This window comes from Heloderma suspectum, chromosome 6, assembly GCF_057233095.1.
Source record: "Heloderma suspectum isolate Gila_16-S chromosome 6, 16-S_ref, whole genome shotgun sequence".
In the NCBI taxonomy this organism is placed as follows: domain Eukaryota; kingdom Metazoa; phylum Chordata; class Lepidosauria; order Squamata; family Helodermatidae; genus Heloderma; species Heloderma suspectum.
In genome coordinates this window covers 2,014,862-2,027,805 of record NC_139463.1, presented here as the reverse complement: position 1 = coordinate 2,027,805, position 12,944 = coordinate 2,014,862, and the positions used below count along the sequence as shown (strand labels likewise).

Here is a 12,944-nt window from a genome sequence, read left to right as displayed (position 1 = left end):
TAATATACATTACTTCACACTGTGGTATGGTGCAGTATAGCATGCTATGTTTGTGTTGTAAATTGGAGAGCAGAGTTGTTCAGGGCTCCCTGAATACTAAGTCATGTACTGTGGCCCAGAAAATCCTGTTGGCTGAGCTGGGTGGCCAGTGGTTGATGATGCACCAACCTGTGTGGGAGCTGGGTGCCGCTTCTGAACTGCAGAGCTGCAGTCCCACAAGTTGTTTTGTTTTGCCCCATGCAAGGACAGCTCTGGGTTCCTAATGCCTTGTGTTGCATTCAGTATGGCTGGCTCTCTAGGCTCTCATGACAAGGAAAGGAGAAAGGAACAACAGTCCTCTTAAGGGGATGCACAAAGTGGAGTCTATTGTGCATTCTCATAACAATTTGGGAAGAGATGTGTGCTTTTCATTGTGGGTTTTTCAAGTGTGTGTGTGTGTGTGTGTGTGTGTTTAATTGAAAGGTTCCTACTAACAGCTCTCTCTTGGATGGCCCTTGATAGTATGAGCCTGTTGCCTCATCTGCTCCTATCCAGGTTTTCTGGGCTGCTGCCTTTGTGGATCCCTTGCCCTCCTGCAGGAATACTGGATGGTCTGTGCCAGTGGAATCATACTATGTTGCCATGGAGAGCACAATTATGCCACCAGCAGCCAAAAGCAAATGAAAATGCACACCCCTGAGCTTGTCTAGGATGCAGAGTTAATGAAGGGAAGGGAAGGGAAGGGAAGGGAAGGGAAGGGAAGGGAAGGGGGAGAAAGGGAAGGGATATTTGCTTCCTTCCTTTCTCACCTCTCCCAGTAATCAAATCCAGGTTAAACTTGAGAGCAGAGTCCTTGCACATCTGAGTGAAAGAGGAAAGCTTATTATGCAGACCAGCAATTTCTCTTGTTCGCTCAAAACGTCAAAGTTCCCTTTGGAAACAACACTGAATAGATGAGTTGCTGAGAAAAATCAAACCAATGGGCCCAAAAGGTGATGACCAAAATGGCCTTGAAGCTTCTCCCCACACCTGCTGATGAAGAATGTTGGATTCTGGGTTAGATGCCCTCTTCTGCATGCCATGTTGGAATCATGGCAAGGCAGCCCTTCAAAGTCGTGTTCCCCCACTCCCACCCCGCTTTGTCATATGCCCCGCATAATGGCCCAAAGCAGAGAGGAAGCCAAGGCCAGGGTTAAATGGGATGATCTTTCACTGGACTAGAGCTGCAGTGTACTAGGCAGTGGGGAGTGTACTGGGTGAGGGAGGCAGGTTCCCTTCTTTGAGTGGCCTGCCATCAGGGATCAGGCAGGTGGCAACCAAGCAGAGGTCTTTTTAACTGTGGCACCCCTGTTGTAAAACACCCTCCCCCCAAAAGGTTGCTTGGTGCCACTTCATCATCTTGAAGGGGGCAGGTTAAGATGTTATTTCTACTCTCAGGCATTTTCATCAGTCCGTATTTTAAACACTGGCAACTCCAGTTCTCCACTTTGCACTTTCTGTTGTTCTATTGTTTTTTATTGTAGATTGTATTGCTGCCCTGGATTTTAAATTGCTTTGTAAACTGCCCTGGGTTAAGGTGGTATATAAATGCATTAAATAAATAAATAAACAAACAAACACATTCTGTCCATGGCTCAGTTTGTACCTGAAGGCATATGAAATGGGAATGGATGAAACTTTTCTTGAGCAAGTGTAGAGTTCATTTCCTTCATTGCTGAATAACTGTTGGGTTGCCTACATATCAGTGATTTTGCGATATCAGTGATTTTGCATGGAGGGATGCCAGATCAAAGTGTTTTCTTATTTCCAAACAAATTTTAGTCCCAAACTCTTTTTTCTTCTTCTGGAAATTAAGCAGTGGTTGCCCCTACCCATATATGAAGTGCAGTGGGTGACCCTGAACTAGCCACCTTCTCTTATCTTGACCCACTTGGTCTCAGGAATCAGGATACAGGAGATAAGATTGCTAAAGCAATATTATTGGTACAGAAGGGACGCAAGTAGTTAAATGGTTATACACTAGCCTTCAAGTAATGAAAGACATTTCAAGTTCAGCTGGCTTTGTTCTATTATAACCAGCCACAAACCAACAACAAACTTCCTCCTGCTTTAGAGCTAGTTTGTAATTTTGTGATTTTCTGTTTAAGAAATTGGGGGAGTGGGAGAGAATTTCTAGCCATGAGGATATTTTTGAGCATCTAAAAATGCATTGGAAACTGACCATATTTTTGAAGAAAGAAATCTGCATACAATTCTCTTGCCTGGAGAAAATTCTGCTGAAAATTATTTTTATGACGAACTGTCTAGCCTTAAGTTTTAGTAATATTCTGTCAATGTGTCAATATTCATTTATTTCTAAACTGAGCTATCACACATTCAATAGATCCATCCAATACTGCTGTTCCCATGCTTGGCAACAGTGCAAAAGACAATGAAGATGTCATTCATTCTTCATGGCTAAATTCTGCCCTTTCTTTGGCCGGTCCAGCTCCATAAATTCCCATTTAGGCTTTAAAGTTTGATTTTTTTAAAAGCTATTTTAGACATTTCCTCACTTTACTAGAATTGATGGGATCATGTGCAATTTGTAAATGATATTAAGAGAGGTAATAACACTCTGGAAACCAAGAGAAACCCATAAATTATTAACAATGGCTGAGCTGGAATTGGGCTTCTTGGCTTCTGTGACTGAACAACGGCTCACACGGCTGCCCTCCAGATGTTTCCACCAAGCACCCTGCCTCTCGGGCCCTCACACCGGCCAGTGATCAAGGCTCCTGCCATTTTTTAAGGCCTTCAGCAGCAGTTTTCAAATTGCTTCCTTTTGATGTAAGCAGGGGAGACATTTCCTGCCTCCAAACCATCACAGAGGACAAGGCTAATAAATATAACGTATCCTAGAAATAATCACATTGTCATGAGGTTTATGGGCCTCAAACATGCCTCAAGGCACCAACCAGAGGTGTTACAAAGTGGTCACCACTAACCCAGAGAAATACCATTCATTTCACATGATCCTGTTTGTCATGAAGTCAGTGCAGTGGGGACCCGATACGTTAGTTCTGTGAAATGGCTCTCACAAACTTAGCTTTCTTTTTGCATCTTTTTGGAGAAGACAAAATTATTTCCAAAGTGATAAGTTTCACTCTGAAGAACTGAACACAAGCACTGGTTGTGTGAATTCAGCCTCCTGTGAGAGCCAGAGCACTGCATGACAGCAGAGGACCAAAAGGAATATGGCGATGGGCTGCAGGCTGTTCAGAAATTATAAGAAGATTCTTCTGTGCTATGACCAACTAAAGGCTGCTATGTTTTCTGCACTGGGTAACCCAGCTGGTGGGCGAAGCATAAAGACAAAATGTAGCACAAAGACAAAAGAAGATTTCACTCTTAAAGTTGCCAGGTTTTTTCTGCCCCTGCCTGCCCCTTTGCCTAAAATAGTAGACCGACACACAAAATTTTGCAGGCAATGCTTCTTCTTTTTAAACATGATACATTTCCATCATTCTATCTACATGCCAGGCAGTCTCCCATCCAGGCTCAGACCTGCTTAGCTTTAGCCATGTAACACATACGCCCTAATTAGAGGCCTCCCGTATGAACCTGCCCATGGCTTACATTCTTCATCTGAGGCCCTCTTGTATGTCCTGCTACTGAAAGAGGTTAGCTGGTAGGAACGTGGGACAGGGCCTTTTCTGTGGCAGAACCCCAATTTTGGGACTCCTTCTCTAGGGAGATTAAATTAGCTCCTTCGTTGGTTATCTTCTGAAAGGTGGTAAAAAATATTTCTGTTTTATTCAGCATTTGTTGGTTTAAAGGGTTGGTTATATCCTTTTGGAGGTTTTGATGTTCTGTTCTTAATCTTTGTCATTGTTTAAATTGTTTAAATATTTGTTCTGTACATAATCTTAACAGCCTTATGGCCAAAAGCAATCTAGAAATATATTAATAAATAAAATAGTGTCATGCACCAACAACAGTGTGAGGGCCAAACTAAGATGAGACACAGGAGTTGCATGATGGAAGCCCCAAAGTATTTCTCAATGCTTCAAGTAATTGGGGGGAGGGCAAAGTGGAGGCTTTCCCCCACCTTATTTTCCAAACTGTAATCCCAGCTCCCCAGCAGATGCAATATGGATGTACCATTTTTTTCTCCAGCAGGGTTAATAGCAACTCTGGGGTGGGGAATGAAGATTTGGATCAAGTAAAATGCCACAGAAGGGAGGGTTAAAAAGCTTTCCCCAAAATTACAGTCCCAATCCATTTTGGGGCCTCCCATTGCTGCTTTTACTTTGGGAAGTCTGATTGTGGATCTTCTGCCTCACTGCAAGTTTGCCTTAATGTTAAATTGAGAAGGCAGCAGTAGTACCAATGAGCACCATTGCTGAGAAGGCTACCATACACAGCTGCCATGCCCTTTCTTCCTGGAAATTAAGAAGAAGAAGAAGAAGAAGAAGAAGAAGAAGAAGAAGAAGAAGAGGAGGAGGAGGAGGAGGAGGAGGAGGAGGAGGAGGAGGAGGAGGAGGAGGAGGAGGAGGAGGAGGAGGAGGAGGAGGAGGACACAGATCTACCACAATCTGTGCCCAGCTACCATATTTGGAAGGGGACAAATAGATGCAATTTACAAAGTGGGAAAGATAGCACTAGCAGCAAAAAATATTCCTTCTTCCCACCACCAGTATGGACTCTGATGAAAGCTCAAAGAGGAGGTTAGAGGTCTGAGGGGGGAACAAGCTACAGCAAGCCACAGAGTACACAGTCATCAGTCAGGAATAACATGGTTTAGTGAGTGAACAACCCACCCACCATGGCTTGTTCTCAGTGTGATGTGTGAACCCACCCAAAGTGTGCCTTCTCCAAGTCCCATGCGATAAGCAAAGGCCCAGCTAAGCTAGACTTTGCTTCTTAATTTATCGTGTGCAACATCATTCAAGCCCAGTGGTTTGAAAAAAGCAGCAGATGTCAGTCTGCCTTTGGAGAAGTGAGAAAGGAAAAATCAGGGACATAATAATTGTCACATATGCATTTTTTTAAATCCTCTCTTTGTTGAGGTTTTGATACTTTGCATGATGATAAGCAACCTCCATTGTTACACATGGGGGAAAAAAACATTTCTTAAAAAAAAACCCCATAAAATACAACCCAGCAGGTTTTGAGAACAGAGATGGGAGCCTCCAGCAAAGCAATCAGATGCAATTTGGGAACAATGCCTCAGGTAATTATCAAAGATTTCAGCCACAATTTTCTCCCATTAAATGAAAATGGGATGCCAAGATGAAAGGGCAAGAATGGATGGGGAGTGGGGGGGAGAGAATGTATAAAGAGGAAAGACAGATCCACACTTTGCAGAAAGGCAACCTGAAGAAGGTCAGTAAGAATTTAGGGGTCGCGGTGTTCTGACAGAAGCCACAGTTGCAAAAGGGGCAAAACAAAGGATTGTGTTGTAAAGGAGATCTCAGGGACTGTGTTTGGGTGAAACATTGTCAAAATGGGAGGAGGAGGAACAGCAAAAAGCTATTGAGGAATGAAGCTGGGGAAATAAAGACCCTGAACAAGTGCAAAAATATTTATTTAAAATGGGATGCTTTCTTTCTTATGTGGAACATCTCCAGGTCTGGCAAAAATGGAAATCCATTTCCTGGCTTGCAAATGCTAGCTTTTGGGACTGAAAAATTCTCTGTACATTTGGGAACAAAAACTGGACCACGTGGATGGGCTGTGTCGAGGTTTGTGAATCATGGTGCAGCTAGTTTCTATAGCCCAAACAGCACTGTGCGTGTCTGCACACGAACACCCAGAAACAAATGTATTCAAATACAGCAGTCCCAAGAGGAACAGCTTTCTTTCGAATGCTTGCTAAGGTTTGCACTGGCCTTAGTAGATCAGATAAGAGAGTATTACTGACTTGTTGAACTTGCGTGGTACATGTAAGACTGTTTACCTGGACTGTTTGAACAGGCAGATACACATTATTGGTTTAGTGCACAGTGCAGGAGAGGTAATAAAAAGGACCAGGGGATTCCTGTCAGTGGATAAGTGGCTCTGCCCAGTCAGTGGCTGCTGCCGCTCAAAACCAAGGGTTACCTTCAGAATTGCCCAACAATGCTACACTTTTTGTTTGGCTACATTTCAGCAAGGCCTGGTGCTCGACAGCTCCCTTTGTGCCATTGTTGTTAGCTGCATCTTTGCCCAAATCTTGGGCGCCATTTGATAGAATGGCAGGATGCAAATTTCACGAATAGTTTTAACCAATACATTAAATAAATAAGTCTGAAATAAGCTTGCCAGCTCAGTATTTTTCTTTGCTGAGAAAGAGAGTATGAATAATATTTTTAATGACTAAATAAATAAATGTAGCATTAACAATGTGCTAGGCCCAGTACAAAAGAGTAGTGACATAGTCCTGGCCAGAATCTTTATAAACCCCCATGCTAGATGGACAGCTCGGGGGTGCAGGGTGAGAAAAGATCTCAGATTGCCAATGAGAAGCACAGATGGGATGGCAGAAAGTCAACTGGTCAGAAGAAAGGAGCCCAAGGAACTGCTGTGATTCAAGCTTAAGATCTCCCAAGGCCTTTGCTTTAGCAGTGCTCTGCTTTCCAAACCCAGAGGATATAAAAAGAAGGACTTTCCCTCCCTTTCCCTTCCTCCCCACCCCCATTTGCCCACCCACCTCTGTCTGTCTCTCTTGCGCGCATGCACTCAAGGAGTTCTGCTTACCAACTCCAGCATCTCATTATAGAATTAGCTGACAGTGCCTTGAGTGGGGTGTGCGTCCCACTGCTGTTTCAAGTCTAGATCCATGCAACCATTCATAAGCTGTCAAATCAAATTTGGGGGAGAGGGAAAAAAAGCAAATTGCTTTTATAATTAATTTAATTATTATTGCAACACCACTGTTTTGTGCAGCTTAGATGAATGCCTTGCCCTCACCCTCATCTCCTCCTCCCCCCACCCCAGCTATTTCCCGTACTCATCTCCAGTTGGGTGCAAAACAAAATAGCAATGAAAGAAGGCCAGTGCCGACTAATTAAAGTTTCAATTGTTGTCATCCGTTAAATGGTACATCTTTTAATTATCCTGTGAGGCTGCCTGTGTGTTCATGCTACCAGCATCATTCCACTTCTAGGCAAACAGAAGATTCTGGACGAATTTAGTCCCCCACCCAAGTGAGCATTTTAGAGTTACCATGGGAACGGTAATAAATGCAAAAGTTCAAGACTTGACTGTCATCACCTAATGTGCTGTGAAGTTTACAGTTTTAAGAATCTTGCAAAAGTGGTCTTTGGCTTAGCCAGAACTACAGGTCCTGTTTTTCTGAGACTCCCCTCCTACATTTTGCCCCAAACCCACCCCACCCTGCTGCACTGTTTCTGGCTGTGTTGGCACTGCTTTGGGATGAAGTACTCTTCTTTTTAATGTAAGGTGCCATTCTTATGCATGCCCCTGTCTGTCTTTGTTTTTCCTTTCCACCAGCAAACAAGTTGAAAGGAAGGAGGGGGCATATATTTGGTGAGGCCTTTAGCACACTGGTAAGGCACAGATGTGCCTGTGGGTTCAGTCCAGCCTCTGGCACCTCCGGTTACAGCATCATCAGTAGGAAACCTGTGAAAGATCTCGGAGAGCTGTTGTAACTAGGATGACAACGGTCTGGCTCAGTATATAAAGCACACATCCTTAAGATGCTGATATCCTCTCCCGACAGGAACCTACCCGTACACTACGCTCAATATCTAAGGTCCTCCTCTGGCTGCCTCCTCCAAGGCAAGCTCGGAAGGCAGCAACAAGGCAGAGGGTCTTCTCAGCGGTGGCTCCCCAATTGTGGAATGATCTCCCTGATGAGGTCTACCTGGTGCCAACATTGCTATCTTTTCAGTGCCAGGTTAAGACCTTTCCCTTCTGTCAGGCATTTGGCAGCATATGATAAGTTTAATTGATCCTGGATTGTCTTATGGTGATGGTTGTTGCTTGAGATGGCTTGTCTGAAGTTGTTTTAGATAGATGTTCTCTTGTGTATATTGCCTGTTCATGTTTTTTTTATGCAAATGGATTTTAATCTCTGTATACTGTATTTTTAATGTTTTTAATCTTTGTAAACTGCCCAGAGAGCTTTGTCTAGTGGGCGGTATAGAAATGTAATTAATACTAATACTAATATTAATATTAATAATCCTTAGAATGGGAAGAGGCCACTGCTCAGGGGCTGGACACACCATCTGCATGGAGAAACAGATGCCGCCCCAGACCCCTTTGGTCATGGGAGCCTTTGCACGCAGTGCTGTGAATTACCACTTCCAAAAGGCTGGCCATGGGTGCAGAACCTCCGGGCCCATGCAGCCCATGGGGAACCCCAGTCTGGCCAAGCAGCATCTTGGGGGATCCAGGGGGCAGGTTAAAGCCCTGCCCCCTGGAGCAACCCCCTCAGAGGGCATCTCCTCACTGCTATAACAGTGGTGATTCCCCTGCTGGCCTGTGCCAGCAGGGGAAACTCCAGTTATCTCCATTCTCAGATCAGAGATAGCAGTAGAGGGTGGAGCATGACTGGGTGGGTCCAGGGAGTGGTACGTGCATGAAGGGATGCTTCCTGCTGCCCTTAAGGAGGCAGGAGTGTGACCATTCCAGAAGAAATTTGACAAGTACCACCCAATTGCAAATACCCTTTTCTTGGGGAAGGGCTCTAGAGGGTCGTGGCCGGGCAACTGCAACGCTCCTGGAGGATATTGATGATCTAGACCCATTTCAGTCTGGGCTTTGGCCAGGTCAGGTGACTGAATCAGCCTTGACAGCCCTGATAAATGACCTTTATTGAGAGAGGGAGGGACAGGGGGAGTACAACCCCGTTAATTCTATTCGATTTCTCATTGGGTTTGATACGATTGACCATGGTGTCCTCCTTGATCAGCCCGGAGGCACTGTGTTACAGTGGTTCCAGTCCTACCTGCAGGGTCAATTTCATTATTATTATTATTATTATTATTATTATTAAATTTATTAATCGCCCATCTGGCTGGTCACCCAGCCACTCTGGGCGATGTACAACATACAATAAAAACAGTTTAAAACAATAAAATTCTACAATAAAAACATTTTCTAAAATACCCTAACCCACCCCAAATGCCTGCCTGAACAACAGCATTTTTAATACACAACGGAAGCTCATTAAAGAGGGGGCATGACGGAGTTCCCTAGGGAGGGAGTTCCACAGAGTGGGGGCCACCACAGAAAAGGCCCTCTCCCTCGTCCCCACCAGTCTAGCTGTCCTGGCTGATGGGACAGAGAGAAGGCCATCCGAGGCTGATCTTGTTAAGCGGCCTGTCTGGTGCTGCTGGAGGCGCTCCTTAAGATAGGCTGGGCCAGAACCATATAGGGTTTTAAAGGTCAAAACCAACACCTTGAATTTGGCCCGGAAAACAACGGGTAACCAGTGCAACTCCTTCAGCACTGGAGTGATGTGATCTCGCCGGCAGCTGCCTTTAATCAGGCGAGCTGCCGCGTTCTGTACCAGCTGCAGCTTCCGAACCGTCTTCAAGGGTAACCCCACGTAGAGCGCATTACAGTAGTCTAAACGAGAGGAGACCAGGGCATGTACTACCGATGGGAGCAGATGGTCGGGAAGGAAGGGGCACAGCCGCCGTATCAGATGGAGTTGATACAGCGCTGTCCGGCTCACAGCTGACACCTGAGCCTCCGTGGACAGCTGGGAGTCCAAAATGACCCCCAGGCTGCGGACCTGGTCTTTCAAGGGTAGCCGTACCCCATTCAACACCAGGTCAACATTCAGACAGTAACACTGGGTAGCCATTCCTCAGCCCCTAGGCAATTGAGTTATGGGACTCCACGGGGTATCATCTTATCCCCAGTGTTGTTCAACATCAGTTGCTTGGACAACCGGTTGCTGGGAAATATGGGCAGGAGGGTGCTGTTGCACTCACGGTTTCCCATGGGCAGCTGTTTGGCGACAGTATGAACAGAATGCTGGACTAGATGGACCTTGGTCTGATCCAGCACGGCTCTTCTTATGTTCTTATCTATATGAAGCCACTGGCAGCAGTCATTAGGGGATTTGGAGCTAAGTGCCATCACTATGCTGACAACACACAGCTCTGTCTCCCTGTGACATCTCAGTCAGGAGAGGCTGTGCAAATCCTGGATCAGTGCCTAGATTCAGTGATGGGCTGGGTGAGGGCCAATAAACTGAGGTGAAATCCTGGCCAGAGGGATCCTCTGTGGGTAAGTGGCTCCCAAGCCCAGGAGACAGGCTCATTTCCTGTTCTGGATGGGGTTGCAACCCTTCTGAAAGATCAAGTTCATAGTCTGGGGATACTCCTGGATCCATCTTTGTTACTGGAGGCCCAAGTGGCCACGACAGCTTTGAGTGCCTTCTACCAGCTTTGACTACTATGCTAGCTATGACCTCTCCTGGACAGGGATAGCTTGGCCACAGTGGCACAGGCACTAGTAACCTCAAGCCTGGATTACTGCAATGCTCTCTATGTGGGGCTGCCCTTAACGTTGGTCCAGAAGCTGCAACTAGTACAGAATGGAGCAGCTTGACTATTGTTGGGAGTTCCCTGTTTTCAGCAGGTGACACCTCTATTGGGGGAACTTTACTGGCTGCCTATTTGCTACCAGGCCAAGTTTAAGATTTTGTTATTGCTGTATAAAGCCCGAAACAACTTGGGAGCAGGATATTTGAGAGACCAGGATATTTCCTTCCAGAAATAGAGAGACCAGGACTTGGGACCAGGATAGTTCCTTCTCCCTTACTGCCTGCCCAATCACTGAGGTCATCGGATCAGGGTCTCCTGATGGTTCCACATGGACATGCAGTCTGTTTGGAGTCCACTCAGAGTAGAGCCTTTCATGTATTGGCTCCCTCTCTGTGGAGCTCCCTGCTGATTGATGTCAGGCAGGCACAAATATTGTTTCATTTTCAGTGCCTGCTGAAGACATTTATGTTTAAACAAGCCTTCGCTTACTAACCAGACATGGTTTTATTGGCACAATCTGATTTTAAGGTTTTTAATTCTGTGTTATTGTTGTTGTTGTTGTTGTTGTTATTTTCCATTTTATTGTTCACTGCTTGAAAATTTTATTGGATATAGAAAGGAATATAAATTGTATGTAAATAAACAGATAAACTCAGTGCAGCCAAGCCCCCTCCCTCCTCTCCCTCCCTCTGTTGCCCTTTCATCTTGACACCCCATTTTCATTTCATGAGGGAATGTTCTGGCTGAAATCTTCGATAATTAGCTGAGGCATTGTTCCCAAAGCACTACTGGGATGGGATGAATGGCTTGACTCAGGATAAAGGCGCTCCCAGTCACAGATGAGAAGGAACAACACGATTATTATTATTATTAAGCAGCACCGCATGAAAACACCACGACTGTTCTTAGCCTGCCTAGTTGAGACCTCGCTCCTCCAAAGTATGGGTTGTCGATGCTGCTGTATTAATTGCTCTCCTTCCTATATGCATATGCGTTTGTGTCAGTCGCCTTTGAATAGCGAAAAATGGCAGGCGGCAGGCAGGCGGTCGGGGCTGGGGGACGGCCCGCCCGCCCGCCCGAAGTCCTACCTGAACGCGTCCGCAGCGGCCGGCCGGCCCGACGCCGCCCTCGTCCTCCAGCCCCGGCCAGCCCCGCCCTTTGCCTGGCCCGAAAAGCGCCTCCTCCGGCTTCAGCCCGAGGGGAGCGGCGGCAGAAGCGCGGGGCGTCGCCGGCCAGCGTGGCCGGGCTGCCGGAGTCAGAGGCGACCCGGGTGAGCCTGCGAGTGGGTCAGAAGGCGAAGGGGCGAGAGAGGCCGGCCCTTGGCCGCCCGGAGCGGGGACGAGCGCGGCCCCGGCCCCGGCCCCGGCCCGGCCCGGCCCGGCCCCTCCAGCGGCAGCCGGCGACGGCCTGGCGGGAAGCAGCTCCGGCCTCCGCCCCTCCGGTGGCCGGGGGAGGACCGCCCGCGGCCGGCGGGCTGCGCGCGACGCGGGGCGAGGCGAGGCGAGGCGAGGGTCCGCGGAGCGGGGGCCGGCTGGGCGCCTCCCGCCGCCGCGCTGCCTGTCGCCGTCGGGAGCGGGCTCCGGCGCGGCTCCCCGCCGCCGCCCCGGACTCGCGTCTGCCGCGGGTCTGAGGGGAAGGGGGGCGCGCGCGTCACACCCGCGAAGCTGCCGGCTTCGGGGTCGCTGGGACGGCGGGTCTCGCGCCGGGGGCCGGGCCCGGGGGGCTGATGGGGGGGCGCCCCAGCCCGCCCGGGCCTCGGCGGGCCCGAGGGCGGCGGAGTCCGCGCGCCCCTGCCCGCCTGCTCGCAAGAAGCCGCCCCGCGGGTGGCTTTCGCAGCAAGCAGGCGGAGTCCGCCCCTTCACGGATCTCTGCCTTGCTGTGGCGAAGGGGCTTGCATAACTCAGTGAAGCCATAAGCTGTGCCGTGCAGGGCCCCCCAAGACGGACAGGTCATGGCCGAGAGTTCTGACAAAATGTGGTCCACTGGAGGAGGAAATGGCAACCCACTCCAGTATTCTTGCCAAGAAAACCCCATGGAACGTAGCACAAGGCTAAAAGAGATGACGCCGGAAGATGAGCCCCTCAGGTCGGAAGGGGTCCGATATACTACTGGGGAAGAGCGGAGGGGATTTCCAAGTAGCGCCAGAAAGAGTGAAGCGGCTGGGCCAAAGCCGAAAGAACACTCAGCTGTGGAGGTGTCTGGTGGTGAAAAGAAAGTCCGATGCTGTAAAGAACAATATTGTTTAGGAACCTGGAATGTCAGATCAATGAATCAAGGTAAGCTGGAGGTGGTCAAACAGGAGATGGCAAGATTGAACATCGACATCTTGGGAATCAGCGAACTAAAATGGACAAGCATGGGCGAATTTAATTCAGGTGACCATCATATCTACTACTGTGGGCAAGAATCCCTGAGAAGAAATGGAGTAGCACTCATAGTCAACAAAAGGGTGGGAAGAGCCGTACTGGGGTACAA

General features: G+C 47.8%; 1 long non-coding RNA gene across 1 annotated transcript in view; it reads right to left on the bottom strand.

The window, feature by feature from the left end:
* LOC146340366 (uncharacterized) overlaps positions 1-11,616 on the bottom strand; it is a 54,287-nt gene extending 42,671 nt beyond the window's left edge. The window contains exon 1 of the long non-coding RNA XR_014784035.1: positions 11,558-11,616. This is a non-coding gene — a long non-coding RNA (uncharacterized LOC146340366). The remainder of the gene's footprint in view (positions 1-11,557) is intronic.
* Between the last annotated feature and the right edge of the window lie 1,328 nt (positions 11,617-12,944).